This window comes from Hibiscus syriacus, unplaced genomic scaffold (assembly GCF_006381635.1).
Source record: "Hibiscus syriacus cultivar Baekdansim isolate YM2019G1 unplaced genomic scaffold, ASM638163v2 tig00000002_pilon, whole genome shotgun sequence".
Lineage (NCBI taxonomy): Eukaryota > Viridiplantae > Streptophyta > Magnoliopsida > Malvales > Malvaceae > Hibiscus > Hibiscus syriacus.
This window is the reverse complement of record NW_024061752.1, coordinates 1,524,235-1,542,756: the sequence shown is the minus strand read 5'-3', so window position 1 is coordinate 1,542,756 and position 18,522 is coordinate 1,524,235. Positions and strand designations below refer to the sequence as shown.

The 18,522-nt window shown below is 33.2% G+C and overlaps 2 pseudogenes; both read right to left on the bottom strand.

The window, feature by feature from the left end:
• Positions 1-1,806: 1,806 nt before the first annotated feature.
• On the bottom strand, positions 1,807-3,409 carry LOC120211226 (annotated as a pseudogene).
• A 13,083-nt stretch (positions 3,410-16,492) lies between these two features.
• Positions 16,493-18,114, bottom strand: LOC120211135 (annotated as a pseudogene).
• Positions 18,115-18,522: the final 408 nt, after the last annotated feature.

Sequence of the window (18,522 nt, the reverse complement as noted above, 5' to 3'; positions counted from 1 at the left end):
GAGATCATGGAACATTACGAGGATAATGGCAGCAGCGAAGGTATGTAGTGGTGCCCTCTTTCAAGCATTGGGGTGAAATTTGTGATGGGTCATAGGCCATGGTTTTAGGCAACCCAACCGGTCTATGGTCATGCAACTCTATATGTATGTGTATTCATCACAATATGATCTTCAAACTTGGATTTAAAAAAATTAATAACTCGATTTAACCATGTGTAATTTGTGGGAAAAAATTAATTGAGCTCATAGACCAATTAAGAGAAATTAAAAGAATAAAGGTCTGATTTTTTTTTTTAAAAAAAAAGAATGGGCTTCACAAAGATACCAAATGATGGCTTTAAAAACAAATTTTTATTTTAGGATAAATATAATTTTTTTGAGCTACCTCATACCTCAATGGTAAAAAAGAATATTATTTTTTTAGAAGTCCTATATTCCAGCAGCTCTATATGTAAAGTGTGTATTCTTTATCAAAAGGTTAAAAAAATTACGAACATATATTACTTTATAATCATTCTAGACCATTAAAAAAATAATTTAGAGTAAATATATATTTTTATAAAGTTAAGTTTAAATGCCTAGTTGAATAAGAAAAAATTGTAAATATTAAAATGTGTCTTAAAAGACTTAGGTATCAAAATATAATTTTACCTAATATTTAAAGGAAAAAAAATATTTGATTGTACTAAAAAATGAAGATAAATGTCAAAAGTTACATTAAATGAAGATAAACGTCTAAAGATTATGTTTTTATTAAATATATATAATTTTTTTATGAAAAAACATTTTCAAAGATTATAAAATATTTGAAGATAAATTATTTTGATTGACCCTTCATTCATATTATTTGAAAAGCCAACTGAAGAGGTGTGAGTTGGCGGACCATTATTAATTGGACCTCCAATAATAAAATTTTGAGCAGTGGAACCACTTATATAATTCCCTAAGCCCACCCTCTCCCTATTCACCTCGGAGATCACACAGGCTCCCTAAAAACATGTAGTTCCATGAACTCAATACTTTGATTATACATATTATAAATCTTTTGATCTTAGTGTTCGATCATCACGTAGGTTTAATTATATTTCATAGTTTTGCACTTTTTATCATGCTCGGCTACCTATCATTGCACACATTAGTTATTCTAATGACTAAATCCCTCCGTTTAAGTAGATATGAATGGATCGAGGGGACGGAGATACTCTCTGAAATTTTCAAAAAATATATATTTTTTAAAATATATATATATTATTGATATTTATAAATTTACTCTCTTCTAAAACTTTATAAATTTGTCTCATAACATTAAATTTTACGTCCGTCCTTATAATTACATCATGCACCACGTCAAGCGATAATATAAGCTATAAAGTCCTTGTTAAATCAAGTGGTAATGAGTTTAACGGCCTTAAATAAGTTTAAGATTCAAAGCTTATAAATGAAAGAAGAAGAAATAAGATCAACTCTACTCTAATATAAATATAATTACGGAATCCTTTGATCAAAACAGTTTTCTATAATAAATTAATATTAAATGATTTTATTAGAACTAGGAATTAAGGATAATTAAAAATACCCAAATAAATTAATATTAAATGATTTTATTAGAACTAGAAATTAAGGATGATTAAAATATCCAAATCCGACGGATTTCGACTTTCTTAATTCGAGTTTAAGACGGATCAAGAAATATTAGTCAGAGATGACGAAATGGTATCAAGGATACAAATTCTTCAAACCGACCCGAATATCCTGACCGTGGACGTTCCAACTAAAAATGGAGATTATTCATGAGGCAAACAAGGGTTTAAAACTCTAGAGGCTAGTATCTTTTCAATTAACAAAGTCTACAAATATACAAATGTTTGCCACCATCAAAACGAGGGCAGTACACAAACTCGGAAATGAATTCAACAACAATAGAATACAGATATAACAGGTTTTTAACTATATTCATGGAAAGCCCCATTTTATTTTTGTGGTGAACTTAATGACAGATGAAAGAGAAAAAAGTGGGTTGCTCGAGAAAATCTAAGTACAGGAAGAAGCAAACCCAAAGCACATTCACACAGGAAAAAGAAGAAGAAAAAAACAGGGACGTAACGTACTGCTTAGTCGAAGAAATCCCAAGGGAACTTGGGAGGGGCTGAATTATTGGCTGCTGGTGTGGATGTAGATGTCGAGGAGACTGGTATCAATGCCGGGAATGAATCGAATGTCTCCCATTTCGTGGTGACTACAACCGACCCCAATGCTGATTGCTGCTGCTGCTGCTGCTGCTGCTGTTGGTATTGTTGGTGGATTGGCAAATGTGCAACTGAGTTGCTTGATTTCTGTGCTAGTTTTTGCCCCCTGGATTGCTGCTCTTGTATTGGAGCTAGTTTTCGATCATTTGAATGCTTATTTCGATTCTGCATTTCCGTTTGGCCTCCATGGTGTTAGGCATGGCGTTTTTTTATCTTCAAATATCCAATGTCTCAACATATTTTTGAACTCTTCTCACCTTCATCAACAAAGGCAAATAAATACATGGTTCTCTACAAATTACAATATCAAAAACCAAAGGGGAGCAAATATTCATTTGAGATACCTACATTTTTCTCTGTAATTTGGCATCTCCATCAGCCATAATCCCATCTAATTTAAGCAACTGATTCATCAACTGCTCAATCAAACTAATCACATCTTTCTCAGCCACTTTCCCATCTTTAGAAATTATGGATTCAAGGGTTGACACCTAAATACAATATCCCAGAACAACATGAATTCAAAGCACAAATGATGAAGCTCGTGAGTAACAAAACTGAATAATATGTACCTGGGAAGCAAGACTATCAACTTCCAAGCTGATTTCAGAGATAGATTTAGAAGCTTTCTCCATCTTAGCATTCTTTCTCATCTCCAGTAACCTTTTCTCCTGACTAATTGGGTCTTCGATTAAAACAAGTTTCGATTTGTCCTTCACACCAGCCATGTCCAGAAACGCATTGGAATCCCTCTCTTTGTCTTTGAACAACAGCTTTTGATCTTGATGGTGAAGTCCAGTTGGCCCTGTCAACATCTTCTTCAACGCCCCTGACACACTCAAAAATAACAATGATTTAAACCTCAATTAATTAATTCAATGAAACTAAATCCAAATAAAGGGGGGGAGAAAAAGATTATGACTGTAATTCACCGAATGTAGCTTGAGAACTGATGTTGATTTCATGGTAGATGGACCAGTACTTGACTCTAACTCTGATAGTCGGTGGCGGGATGGAGTTTCGACCGGAGTCCTTTTGAACCAACATGCCCCGGGTCTAAGCTCCCAATCTTGAGCAGCCGGTTCACCGCCACCGCTAAAAGCTGAGCCTCCTCCATTTGTCACCGGTGACTGCCCTGTCGCTTTAGTCTTCATTCCCTTCATCCCCCCTTTTTTTTACTAAAAAAAGACGAGGAATATTTATGGACGATTGCTTTAGATCTCTCGAAATAATGAAAGTCGGCGATCAGTATTTTTTTTCAGACAAATGTCTCCGATCCCAGCATTATAGGAGTCCAATTCCTACGCGCACGCGAATTTACAAACAATTTTTAAAAAGAAGAAAGAAGAAAGAAACCGAAACTCTTCACCTTCACCAGCAATGGCGTCTTACCAATTGCAATGTGAAGAAATGGAAAAAGAAACGCAAAATCTTCGATTTTTTCCCGCAAACTCCCAGATCTCTTCAACTATAATGTAAACCAAAAAAATAGAGGAATTTGCTCGCGTTAAAAACAATTGTGTTCCCAAGACTCTGCGACTTTTCCCGACAAAATCACAGGAAACGAATATAATCAAAGGAAACTGGAACCTTTGGTTTTCCCCCCCAGAATTCTATGTGATATGTTTTCTTCGTTGAAGCTCTGGAAAACTCGCGGAAGATTAGAAACAACAAATTGAATTAAAAAAAAAAAAAAATAGTGGACAGCTAACTAAGCTGCTTTTGTGACTTGAGAATAGGTAAACATATGATGTAATAGGTAGCCCTTATATAATGTAATAGGTATCGTTTATATAATGTAATAGGTAGTGGTTATATTGTAAAGTGTCTATCCTTTTTATAAAAGTGTCCATACTTTTTTCACTGTGGAAAACATTAATTTAAGGTTATCTTTTGAGTGAGTTTTAAGATATTAATTTAGTAATTATAGGCGTCTAATGATTTATTTTTTACGTTACGGTATATATTATTATTAAATTAAAAATTCTAAATAATATTTTATAAAATATAAAAACAATCAAATAATTTTTTGTGCAAATGAAATTATTAAATCAATATTGTAGGTGGAAAACATGAAACACTGTTAAAAAAATTGAAACATAAATTACATAAGTTTTAAAAAAAGTATCGATCCTTTTTATAAAAAGTATGGACACTTTCAATATAATAGGTAAACATATGATGTAATAAGTAGCCCTTATATAATGTAATAGGTATCGTTTATATAATGTAATAGGTATCTATCTCGAATGTGAGTACTTTATTCCAACCATGTGACAAGTGTGACAACTCCATCAACTCACAACTCAGCTTTGAACTCAATCAATATTGTCTTTTAGCTTGATGGTTCATAAAGCATGTTACTTGAACAGTATGAATCAATTATGCAATTTTCATGTTCAATTTAACACTGCATTTCAAATTCATTTCATATGTAATTGGAGTTTGAATTTAAATTTCAATTTGAGTTTGAATTTCAATATATATTTCGGCTCCACTATAAATATTAGCCCAAGCCAATATGCATGTTATCATTGATTATTCCTAATTTCCATGTTTTTTTTTCCAACGTATAAACGAGGGAAATCCCGACCATTTTATTTTTGGTCAACTTTAAAGCGTCAGAAACGTTTCGGGCGTATGATCTGGGTGGTATACAAGAAATGTAACAAATAGCAACTAAATCATAAGTTGAGTACCACCCAAATCATAAGTCTGAAATACTTCCGATGCTCATCAAAATCCAAAGCTCATATGGTGCCAAGCAAAAGGAAATCAAAATCCAATCTCATATGATGCCAAGCAATAGGTAGTGGTTATATTGTAAAGTGTCTATCCTTTTTATAAAGTGTCCATACTTTTTTCACTGTGGAAAACATTAATTTAAGGTTATCTTTTGAGTGAGTTTTAAGATATTAATTTAGTAATTATAGGCGTCTAATGATTTATTTTTTACGTTACGGTATATATTATTATAAATTAAAAATTCTAAATAATATTTTATAAAATATCAAAACAATCAAATAATTTTTGTGCAAATGAAATTATTAATCAATATTGTAGGTGGAAACATGAAACACTGTTAAAGTATCGATCCTTTTATAAAAAGTATGGACACTTTCAATATATAATGTAATAGGTAATTTGCAATGCTATCGGTATAAATATACCGGTTTACTTATAAAATAGGTAAATATAAGCGCTACCTATTACATTATATAAGCGCTACCTAGTATGTTATTGTACTTTATAATATTTCCGGTTAAATAATATAACATAACCGGTCTAAATTTTAACCGGTCACTTGTTTAACCGGTCACGCCGTATATTAGCCGTTTTTTAGGCGCCGCACCGCAGAACGACCCCTGGAAAACTCGCGGAAGATTAGAAACAACAAATTGAATTAAAAAAAAAAAAAAACTAGTGGACAGCTAACTAAGCTGCTTTTGTGACCTGAGAATCAAATTTATTATATAAATATAAATAAAGTTATAATAAGAAATAATATCAATCCAACATGAGAATTTTATTTTATTTACTAAAATTTTATATGTTATATATAATTAGATAATATGAGAGAGGACCGAGAACTTGTGTTTAATCGTTAAATTTCATTATCTGCTAAAAATTTAAATAGGTAAACTTTCTATTTGGTCACTCACTTATTACTTAAGTTCTATTTTGGTCACTTAAATATTATTTTTTTTCAAAATCACACATAATATTACATTTTGGTTATGTCTAGTCATTTGCCGTTAAAAAATTCATGGTGATATTGATGTGTTACCATAAAGTAATGTCATATCAGTATTAGAAAGTAATAAAAATTATCACGTCAACATCACTGTTAATTTTTTAATAACGGATTACCAAAATAAAACCAAAATATAATGTTATGTATGATTTAAAAAAATAATAGTTGAGTGACCAAACAGAATTAAATATATGTGAGTGACCATATAGATAATTTATCCTATTTAAATTTGTAAAAAAATAAAATTTAATTTTTAAATCATATGTTAAGTATTTTAATCTGTACGATCTACATATAAATATGTTAAAAATTTGATGATCAATCTTCGAATATCTTTAGAAAACAAACATATCTTATTTTATAATAAAATTCATACTATAATATTCAAATAAACAACTTACACCTGTATAAATATAATTTTAAATAATAGATTCTATCTTATGGAATTATTGTTTTTGATTTGGTCGTATTATGTTTATTTTCGTGCATGATCTAACTTTCCAGAATAAGTGGTAAAAATGGTGAATTATGCATTTTTTTTATTATTTGGTCATGGCTGGAGACATGAGCACGACTCTGGGCATGACACAGTCTGACGTGGTAGTTTCTAGAAGGTCCAATCAACATCAATTTTCTAGAAGATTTAGTCAGCACCTTCTGAAAGGTGGACAAGCATATATATATTATGAGATTTATTTTTAAAATTTTAAAGTTTGAATTTAGAAAACATTTGGAATTATATTTAGGATTATTTTTATTTTTATTTATATGTTTATCTCTAGAGTTTTAGAAGCTATAAATATACTCTTAGGGTAAACCTAAACACAACTGAGAATTTATTATTCTTATTCTTTCTAGTTTTATAAAGTTATTTCTTTTCTTTTCAAGTTTTCGTTTTTACTTTATTTTAAGTTTTATTTTTAAACATACTAAATATGACTTTTCTCAGAAGCCGAGAGTTAAAGCAATGACTCAATTTCAATGTGAGAATTGAAAAATACCTTAATAACTTCGGAATATATCTCTCAATCTCTGCGCTTATTTTTCAAAATCAAAACAATTTTCAAAATCAAATATTGACTTTGGTTAAGATGTTGTTGCGATTAAATGTGTGGGAGGAATGATCGACTTATTGAAAGTACATCGACTTCCTGAGAACACACTGGCGAGATTGCATTGCCAAGAGAGAAATTGAGATCGAAAATTAGTAGTTATTGAAACAATAATTCGAGTCGATCTTCATGAACTTAAGCGGTTATTAATCTACGACAATTGATGTTTATCAGATCAATTTCCAAAGCCGAAATCAAATATTTCCTTGGGTATTTGGTATACAAAGAAGAGTCGCAAGGATTGCCCTTGTAAACAAAGTAACCGACGTGAATCCTGAAAATAAAATCTGATTTGATGATCCAAAGGAAATTGAGTCAAAGAGAGGCTTGAGGCTATTTTACCATATCATTTTCAACCTTCAATTTTTATTCTATTTAATTTTCTTTAAATTGTTTATCATTATTTAAATCCTTTTTACAAAAAACCCCTTTTTGCTACTTAAAGCCTAGTTTAAACCATTCAAACAAAAATTTGAAATTTTCTAAGTCCCTGAGTATCGACCCTTACTTCTCTTTATTATGTATTTCCTTATTTATTAATTGAGAAGAGGGATTTTATTTTGACATCAAAACGACAGTTGTCAAATTGGCGTCGTTGTCGAGGACTTTGCCAAAATTACTAATTTTTGTTTGCTTTTGATTTATGATCAGGATAAACCCGAGCGAATTAGTGGAGTACGACCCAAAAATCGAAGCCAAAGCTCAGAGACTTCATACACAGACGCTTCGGGAAAGAAGGAGAAAACAATGAGATCCATAATTGAATTCATAATCAAGTTCAGGCGAATCTATTAATACCGAACCAAATCTGATGGTCGATCCCACTATCAGAGAGTTAGCCTCAGCTCCTATTGAACAAGAAATTTGTGCATTTATTTTCCCGAAGGCGAAACTCCATACCAGCTAAAAACTGGCCTTATTCATCTCCTCCCTACCTTTTGCGGATTACCAAACGAGAATCCACATAAACATCTCACGGAATTTCACATGGTCTGCTCTAGTATAAGACCATAGGGAGTAACTAAGGATCAAATCAAACTTAGAGCTTTTTCTTTTTCCTTAGCCGATTCAGTTAAGGAGTGACTATTTTATCTACCCCAAAATTCTATTATTATGGGCTCAAATGACTCACCTTTTTCTTGACAGGGTTTTCCCTGCGACGAAAGCAAATGAGTTACGAAGAAGAATACTTGGAGTCAAGCAACTTGATGATGTGCTAGTTGCCCACAACATGGGTTAACCGAACAAACACTTTTTCAATAGTTTTATGAAGGATTAACTCCCCTGGAAATGAAGATGATCGATGTTGTCAGCGGATAAACTTTGGTGAAATGACTCCTACTGAAACTAGGGATTTAATTTTCACAATGGATAGATAAATTAACTGAAGTAGTCAACTCTCTTTATACAGAAAAGATATGATCCAACAGATTATGTGAAATATGTTCATTACCTGATCATCCAACAGAAGACTGTCAACTGATACAGGATGACACAACAACTCAAGTTAATGCAGTAGGGAACTTTCCAGGACATCTCCAGAGGGCTTATAATTCCTACATCAACACTTACAACCCATGATGGAGGGATCATCCAAATTTCAGTTACGTTCAAAACTCAAGGACGAATCAAGCTTATCAACCAAGGCCACCTCCACCATCCCCAGCCGCAGAAGACATTTTTAGAGTCAATTGTTGAAAGATTAACTCTTTCCCAAGAAACTTATAGATTCGTACTGAAGTCCACTTCCAAGAGATGGATAAGCAGATGAGCCAACTGGCTCAAACCTAGGACGCTTGGAATCATAAGGTAACCTTCTGTCTCAAACCGAGGTAAATCCAAGGGAGAATGTCAACGCCATCACTCTTTAGAGTGGTACAGTGGTTGCACCACTTGTTCCAGAAGATGAAGCAATCCAAAAAGGAAAGAAGACTGTTGACTCAGGATCCCAAAAGAAGAGTGGCAAAATACAAACGGATCCAACGCCATCTCCTTATGACGTGCCGCCATATTTTTCATCTAGGTTAGTAAAAAGGGATAAACAAAATGAGGAAAAGGAAATACTAGACGTATTTTGGAATGTGGAAATCAATATACCTCTTCCTTTTATCCGAACTGTTCCAAGATATGCCCGATTTTTTAAGGATCTTTGTACAACAAAGAGGAACTTTCTGGGGTGAGAAGGTAAATTTGTGAGAACATGTCTCAGCTATTTTCCAACGAAAGTTGCAACCAAAACTGAAAAAACCAATGTATGTTTACAATACCCTGTAAAATTTGTAAGTTGGGATAAAATGAGCATGTGTGATCTTGGAGCCTTTATTAATGTAATGTTTTTCTCTGTTTACAATATGATTACTAACGAGCCCTTGAAGGATACAAAATATCAATTCAGCTTGCCGACAGATCTGTCATTTACCCGGAATGACTCTTGGAAAATGTGTTAGTGGAGGCAAACGATTTAATATTTTCCTACTGATTTTATATAATTGACATGGAGAATGATCGCACCAGTACTTCTTTCGATATTATATTGGGGTGTCTCTTCCTAAGCACAACGCACATAAAAATTGACGTAAGAAGCGGAATTTTGACCATGGAGTGATGGTGAGATCATTAAATTTGATATGTATAAAGCAATAAGATATCCTGACAAATTGGAGAGTATAAATTCTGTTGATAATTGATCCTTTGACTAATGAATTCTTAAAGACTAATTTTTCCTTTGATCTATGCAGGGAGTTAGAAGATCATGATGAGGAAATCAAGAAGTTGGAAAAAATTATTCAGATTATGTTGAATTAAAATCGATTTCTTCTAAGCCTAAGGTTATGCCTTCTGTTTGCAGGCGCCTGAAGTTAAACTGAAAACCGTGTCGGATCACTGAAGTATGCTTTCCTCGGGGCAAATAACACTTTGCCATATATCATATCGAAAGGATTGTCCCAAGAAGAAGAAAAAGATTTAATAACGGTTTTGCGCGCACACAAGGAGACTATAGGATGGACCATCACCGACATAAAAGGATTAAGTCCATCCACATGTATGCACAAAATTAAATCTGAAGATGGCACAAAACTGACCCGCGAAGGCCAACGCCGGCTAAATCCACCAATGATGGAAGTGGTAAAAAAGGAGATACAAAAACTCATTGATGCAAATATTATATATCTAATTTCGGATAGTAAATGGGTAAGTTCGATACATGTAGTTCCTAAAAAACAATAGTTAAATTTTGAAGGAGAATTAATACCGACAAAAGTTCAGAATGGATGGAGGGTCCGCCGAGCCCGCCCGTTAAGTTTTTAACGGCGGGTACTAAAATGAAATAAAAATTTAACGTTAGATATAGTTAAAAAAAATGAAAGTTTAAATACTAAAACGTATCAAAACTAATAATTTTTGTATTAAATGCACAATTTACCCAAGATGGTCCGGTAAATGACTTGGCAGCTTAGGTTTGGTATTGGGACGGAGCAACCCACTTGGTTTAGACTTTTGACTGAACCAAATCCAGCCGAAGAAAGGGCGGTTGTTGCTGTTCTTGTTGTATTGGTTTGTCCAAACTCCCAAAGAATATTTTTGGCTTTTCATTTATAACTAAAATTAATAATATTTATCAACGACCAAAAAATAAAAGGTTGTTGTTAGTAATAGTAGATTCAGAATTGAAAAAAAACAGATTCTAAATTTTTTAATATTTTTATAAAATATAATTTTTTTTCTCAATCTCTTAATATATTGAACTATATTTAATAATTTACCTAAAATAATATGTATTTGATTTCCTAGGAGAGCAAATGCATCCGCACTTGATTGTTAGAAACGTGGGGGGAAGAAATAAAATTAATATGATCAAAAATAAGATTTGAGAAGTAAAATTTTAATGGATTTATTTAAACAAAAAATTAAACTATTATGTAATTTTAGTAAAAAAAATTATATCTATAATAAGTAATATTAATACTAGAATTTATTTAAATTTTACCAATAACCTCTAATGTAAAGGAGTTTTAGCTTGTCCCCCCCCCCTCAATGGTCCATGCTCTCTTCCCTTTACATTAGAGTCAGTATCTTTATTTTTAAAATATCCACCGTATACATGTTTTAACACTACAGCAAAACTGTACATTTGCGGCGTTTTTTTTACCTATAGCGGCGTTTTTAAGCGCCGCAAAAAACACCTGCGGCGCTATAACAAACGCCGCAAAAAGCGCCGCTGCAAATAGCGTCGCTAAAGTTTGCGGCGTTTGGTAACAAAAAACGCCGCAATAGGTAACGATATATAGCGGCGTTTGTCCAACAAACGCCGCAATAGGTGTTGATATTTGGCGGCGTTTTTCCTACAAACGCCGCAATAGGTGTTGAGATTTAGCGGCGTTTTCCCCAAAAACGCCGTAATAGGTGTTGAGATTGAGCGGCGTTTTTCCCACAAACACCGCAAAAGATCTGGTATATAGCGGCGTTTTTAGAACAAACGCCGCAAAATGTCATATCTATAGCGGCGTTTTAAGATACAAACGCCGCTAATTACCTCTCTATAGCTAAAAGAAATTGATTTTGCAAATTCAAACTAATTTGTCAAATGTTGTTTTCTACTCTTTTATTACCCAAATTTAACCTGTAGCATTTTCCAATAAACTTGACATCCATAACAACAAACTTAAAATCCATAACAAGAAAAATGAAATCCATAATAATAAATCAAAGTTTACATTAACGTAAAATATAATGTAGTTCAACATTATTAACTATAATAAATAATTTTCCAATAAACTTGACATCCAACAACAACTTAAAATCCATAACAAGAAAATGAAATCCATAATAATAAATCAAAGTTTACATTAACGTAAAATATAATGTAGTCAACATTATTAACTATAATAAATATAATATCTAAGATATTTTTGTTTCTAATCTTACACATTCTTCAAAACTCTTATTGCCACTGATTCAGAATTCATATGGAGATGGCATACTGCTCTTAGAATTTTGATGTTAGAAAAAAACACTATAAGAAGCTTCAAGAATCACATTTGTTAGGAATTGGACCTGAAAAGGAAAAGAAACAATAATGCAAAATCTGAGCAACTGATAATAAAATGGATCAGACATTTAAAGCTTAAACAAGAAATTATGTCTGCATACGGCAATAATATCTCAAAGATACCTTCTAACTACGGTAACTTCAACTTAGAGCACTGCACCAGCCTTTCCAGCAATAGGAGCCTCCTGAAAAGAGTATACACCTTTAAAACACAATTTTTTCCCTCATGCTTTAAGCACTGGAACATACCTGATCGCCCTAGCTTTTCTCTTTTCTCCTTCCACTGTATCAGGTTTGGCATATGGTGCAAATCGGCTAGTCGAGCTTTTTTCTTCTCTTCCTCGTCACAGCTGTAGAGGGCGCAGCAAGCCCAAACCTGGTAACCAATGAAAGAATATATAATCAATTAGTGCAACTCTGAGCAATACCATGACCGGGTAAGGTGATATGGACAAAAACCTCTCTGCTCAGCCTTTCTCTTCACCTCCTCAGATTGCTTTGATATTTCTGATCCCTTTGAGTCGTTGTGCCAAACCTGTAAATTTGTCCACAAATCAACAAACATAAAGAAAACTCGGAAATGGGATTCAACTTCCACAACTACGTTACTAGACCTTTACCGTATAATGAAATTCCTTCCAATACACATAAAATTGAGCCAAAAGGTAACTATGTGATTATAAATGCGGGCTATCAAGGCAACTATGTAATATTATAAGGAGTTACACTATTTCTAAAGAACCAAGGAAAAATGATTAGAGACAATAATTTGAAATTAAGAGGTTCTAAGAGATTCTATACAATCTAACAATGAACGATTTCATGAATATTAACTAGGCTTCTCAGCGCACCAACATCAACAATCGCATCCAAAGAAAATTTATAAAATAAATTTTTAGAAACAAAATAAAACTTCATCTTCTCTTCTCTTCAGAAATGCTCAACAACCAAGGTATAAAAACCAAAAGAAAACCCTAAAACACCTAAATGAAAAGGCAAATAGAATTACCTCTCGGCCCTAGAATTACACATTCTTTAAAAGAGTGATCCTGGATTAGTGGCAAACAGAAGATATAAAATTGCTTCTTTCCACAACCCATAAATCAAAGTTTCGAGTAAAATACATGGAATTATAAGGGGGAAAAGAGAACCTGCATGCAAGATCGACCAAAGACGTGAATGTGGGTCTGGTCCAAGGAATGTGATTGTCGAGGTAACTGAAGAATTCCCATGAACATCGTATGCTAAAAACTTGGGAACGTAAACTACCTGCTTCCGTTTCCAAGATCAACAATTTGGCCTTTTTACCATAGTCGTTAGGGTTAGGGTTAGGGTTCGTTTTTAACTTAAATCCATCAAACTAGTTGAAGCAAGTAGCCTTTAAACAGCAGAAATCTGGTAAAGCAGAAGCAGTGTATTTAAGGGCGTGACACTTAAAATTTGTAATCTTGCGGCGTTTGTAAACACAAACGCCACTATAGTACAAGTGTATAGCGGCGTTTGAATAAAAACGCCACTAAAGTACGAGTCTTTAGCGGCGTTTGTAAACACAAACGCCACTATAGTACATATGTATAACGACGTTTGTATAAAAACGCCACTAAAGTACAATTCTATAGCGGCGTTTGTATAAAATGCCACTAAATTACGAGTCTTTAGCGACGTTTGTATAAAACGCCACTAAGTACTACTCTTTTGCGGCGTTTGTTGAAAAAACGCCACTATCGATGAACCTATTGCGGCGTTTTTATAAAACGCTGCTAAAGTTACCATTTTGTGGCGTTTTCTATGTAAACGCCGCTATATATTTAAAATTAGTGGCGTTTACTCCTAAAACGCCGCTAAAAACGCCGCTGTAGAACAATTTTGCTGTAGTGTATAAGTTATAATAACTTTCTTATTTTCGTTCAAACTAAAATTTTATATATTTGTTATCTTTTAAAATTTTATTATTTATAAAATAAAATTATGCATGCATCCCTACCTTGTTAAAGGCTTCCAAAACAGGCAAGCTAATGTGATCCCACGGTGGCATGGCATGTCTTGAAATCCGACAGAGCAATCATTCGTTTTACATTTATAAGGAATGTTTTATTTTCTGAAATATTTGGGAGAAATATAATTAAAGTCGAGCATTACATATGAATAATAATAATAAAACATACCAAATAATCGGTTTCATCATATAATTAAATAAATTTGAGTCCTATCTCAATTAATATCAATGTTACTGTAATAGTCTAGAGATCGTGGGTTCAACTATACTCATATAATTACCTATCATAGTTTTATAATTTTAGGGAACGACTTCTATTCTATGACTATAGCAATCAAAACAAAATCGTTTTTAAAATAATTATTTTTATCATAATACAATAACATCGTCTGTTTTACGATTTACTAATGTTAATTTTATTTTTTTGGTACAAAGTTAATATTTTATTTTACAACCTTAATAATTGTAATAAATTATAATCCTTTAATTTGATAAAAACTAAATAAAATTATTTTAAAATGTTCAAATATTTGCATAGAATTATATTACGATTTGTTTTATTAACTTGCCAAAGAAATAAAACTTTGGTGTGGTAGAAGGTCTCTTTATTGCATCTTAAGTTTATTAATTTAGGAAATGAAATGAAATCTAACCACTGTTTAAATGATAAATAAATAATTATAATACTTTGGACGCGATGTATACGGGGTGGGTATTTAACCTAACTTTAAAATATTTTAATTATAATTAGCATCCTTTGCTATCTATATACTTTCAATATTCTACTCACATATTATAATGGAATCGAGAGCCTATAGTTTTTATGAGGTCTAAATATATGTAGAGAGCATGGCTTAAAATAATTAGAATAATAGTAAATCGTTGATGTAAAATATTCACATACTGTCAAATGATTTACGAGGTACAGATAAGAATGGTTATTCTATTCGAATCCGATGAATTTTAATTAATTTGATTTAGTTAAGTTATTATTTTAAAATTTTGACCGGATATCTTTTTTAAGAGTAAGATCATTGAGTTTAGGATAAAAAAATTCGAATCGGCAAAATATTATAATTATTCATTATATATTTAGAGATAATTATAATAATATAACTTTCTATTTTTTTCAATTATATTATTGTTTTACTCAATATATAATTTTTTATTATATATGTCGAGTGAGATCGAATGTGAGTATTGACCTAAAAGATCAAGTTTAATTTTGAGTCGTATTACATTTTTTTAAATCCGGATTAAATTGAGTAAAATCGAGTTTGATTTTTATGTAGACTTCCAAAAATCAACCCGACTCGATATCTAGGTATAGTGCCCGATGACAAGATGGAACACTACTCACTAGGGTTTTCGGAGCCAGGCAATGCGGCAAGAACTTAGCCCAGCGGCGGGGCCGGCCATGGGGGTGCCGACGCCCGTGGCTCACAACCAATACAATGTGCTGATCTGTTTACCGACACACATGACCAACCTATCAGCAGCAGTACACATCACTTGTCGAAAGGAAAAGAGAGAGGAATAAAGGTTATCTTTGTCTCCCATTTCTCTTTGGATCGAGTCTTATGGGATAATTCATAATTTAGATATCTTTACGGAAGCTGTTTTTAACCTGACGTCATACCAATTGCAATGTGAAGAAATAGAAAAAGAAACGCAAAATCTTCGATTTTTTACCGCAAACTCCCAGATCTCTTCAACTATAATGTAAACCAAAAAATACCCAAATAAATTAATATTAAATGATTTTATTAGAACTAGAAATTAAGGATAATTAAAAATACCCAAATAAATTAATATTAAATGATTTTATTAGAACTAGAAATTAAGGATGATTAAAATATCCAAATCCGACGGATTTCGACTTTCTTAATTCGAGTTTAAGACGGATCAAGAAATATTAGTCAGAGATGACGAAATGGTATCAAGGATACAAATTCTTCAAACCGACCCGAATATCCTGACCGTGGACGTTCCAACTAAAAATGGAGATTATTCATGAGGCAAACAAGGGTTTAAAACTCTAGAGGCTAGTATCTTTTCAATTAACAAAGTCTACAAATATACAAATGTTTGCCACCATCAAAACGAGGGCAGTACACAAACTCGGAAATGAATTCAACAACAATAGAATACAGATATAACAGGTTTTTAACTATATTCATGGAAAGCCCCATTTTATTTTTGTGGTGAACTTAATGACAGATGAAAGAGAAAAAAGTGGGTTGCTCGAGAAAATCTAAGTACAGGAAGAAGCAAACCCAAAGCACATTCACACAGGAAAAAGAAGAAGAAAAAAACAGGGACGTAACGTACTGCTTAGTCGAAGAAATCCCAAGGGAACTTGGGAGGGGCTGAATTATTGGCTGCTGGTGTGGATGTAGATGTCGAGGAGACTGGTATCAATGCCGGGAATGAATCGAATGTCTCCCATTTCGTGGTGACTACAACCGACCCCAATGCTGATTGCTGCTGCTGCTGCTGCTGCTGCTGTTGGTATTGTTGGTGGATTGGCAAATGTGCAACTGAGTTGCTTGATTTCTGTGCTAGTTTTTGCCCCCTGGATTGCTGCTCTTGTATTGGAGCTAGTTTTCGATCATTTGAATGCTTATTTCGATTCTGCATTTCCGTTTGGCCTCCATTGGTGTTAGGCATGGCGTTTTTTATCTTCAACATATCCAATGTCTCAACATATTTTTGAACTCTTCTCACCTTCATCAACAAAGGCAAATAAATACATGGTTCTCTACAAATTACAATATCAAAAACCAAAGGGGAGCAAATATTCATTTGAGATACCTACATTTTTCTCTGTAATTTGGCATCTCCATCAGCCATAATCCCATCTAATTTAAGCAACTGATTCATCAACTGCTCAATCAAACTAATCACATCTTTCTCAGCCACTTTCCCATCTTTAGAAATTATGGATTCAAGGGTTGACACCTAAATACAATATCCCAGAACAACATGAATTCAAAGCACAAATGATGAAGCTCGTGAGTAACAAAACTGAATAATATGTACCTGGGAAGCAAGACTATCAACTTCCAAGCTGATTTCAGAGATAGATTTAGAAGCTTTCTCCATCTTAGCATTCTTTCTCATCTCCAGTAACCTTTTCTCCTGACTAATTGGGTCTTCGATTAAAACAAGTTTCGATTTGTCCTTCACACCAGCCATGTCCAGAAACGCATTGGAATCCCTCTCTTTGTCTTTGAACAACAGCTTTTGATCTTGATGGTGAAGTCCAGTTGGCCCTGTCAACATCTTCTTCAACGCCCCTGACACACTCAAAAATAACAATGATTTAAACCTCAATTAATTAATTCAATGAAACTAAATCCAAATAAAGGGGGGGAGAAAAAGATTATGACTGTAATTCACCGAATGTAGCTTGAGAACTGATGTTGATTTCATGGTAGATGGACCAGTACTTGACTCTAACTCTGATAGTCGGTGGCGGGATGGAGTTTCGACCGGAGTCCTTTTGAACCAACATGCCCCCGGGTCTAAGCTCCCAATCTTGAGCAGCCGGTTCACCGCCACCGCTAAAAGCTGAGCCTCCTCCATTTGTCACCGGTGACTGCCCTGTCGCTTTAGTCTTCATTCCCTTCATCCCCCCTTTTTTTTACTAAAAAAAGACGAGGAATATTTATGGACGATTGCTTTAGATCTCTCGAAATAATGAAAGTCGGCGATCAGTATTTTTTTTCAGACAAATGTCTCCGATCCCAGCATTATAGGAGTCCAATTCCTACGCGCACGCGAATTTACAAACAATTTTTTAAAAAGAAGAAGAAGAAGAAAGAAACCGAAACTCTTCACCTTCACCAGCAATGGCGTCTTACCAATTGCAATGTGAAGAAATGGAAAAAGAAACGCAAAATCTTCGATTTTTTCCCGCAAACTCCCAGATCTCTTCAACTATAATGTAAACCAAAAAAATAGAGGAATTTGCTCGCGTTAAAAACAATTGTGTTCCCAAGACTCTGCGACTTTTCCCGACAAAATCACAGGAAACGAATATAATCAAAGGAAACTGGAACCTTTGGTTTTCCCCCCCAGAATTCTATGTGATATGTTTTCTTCGTTGAAGCTCTGGAAAACTCGCGGAAGATTAGAAACAACAAATTGAATTAAAAAAAAAAAAAACTAGTGGACAGCTAACTAAGCTGCTTTTGTGACTTGAGAATCAAATTTATTATATAAATATAAATAAAGTTATAATAAGAAATAATATCAATCCAACATGAGAATTTTATTTTATTTACTAAAATTTTATATGTTATATATAATTAGATAATATGAGAGAGGACCGAGAACTTGTGTTTAATCGTTAAATTTCA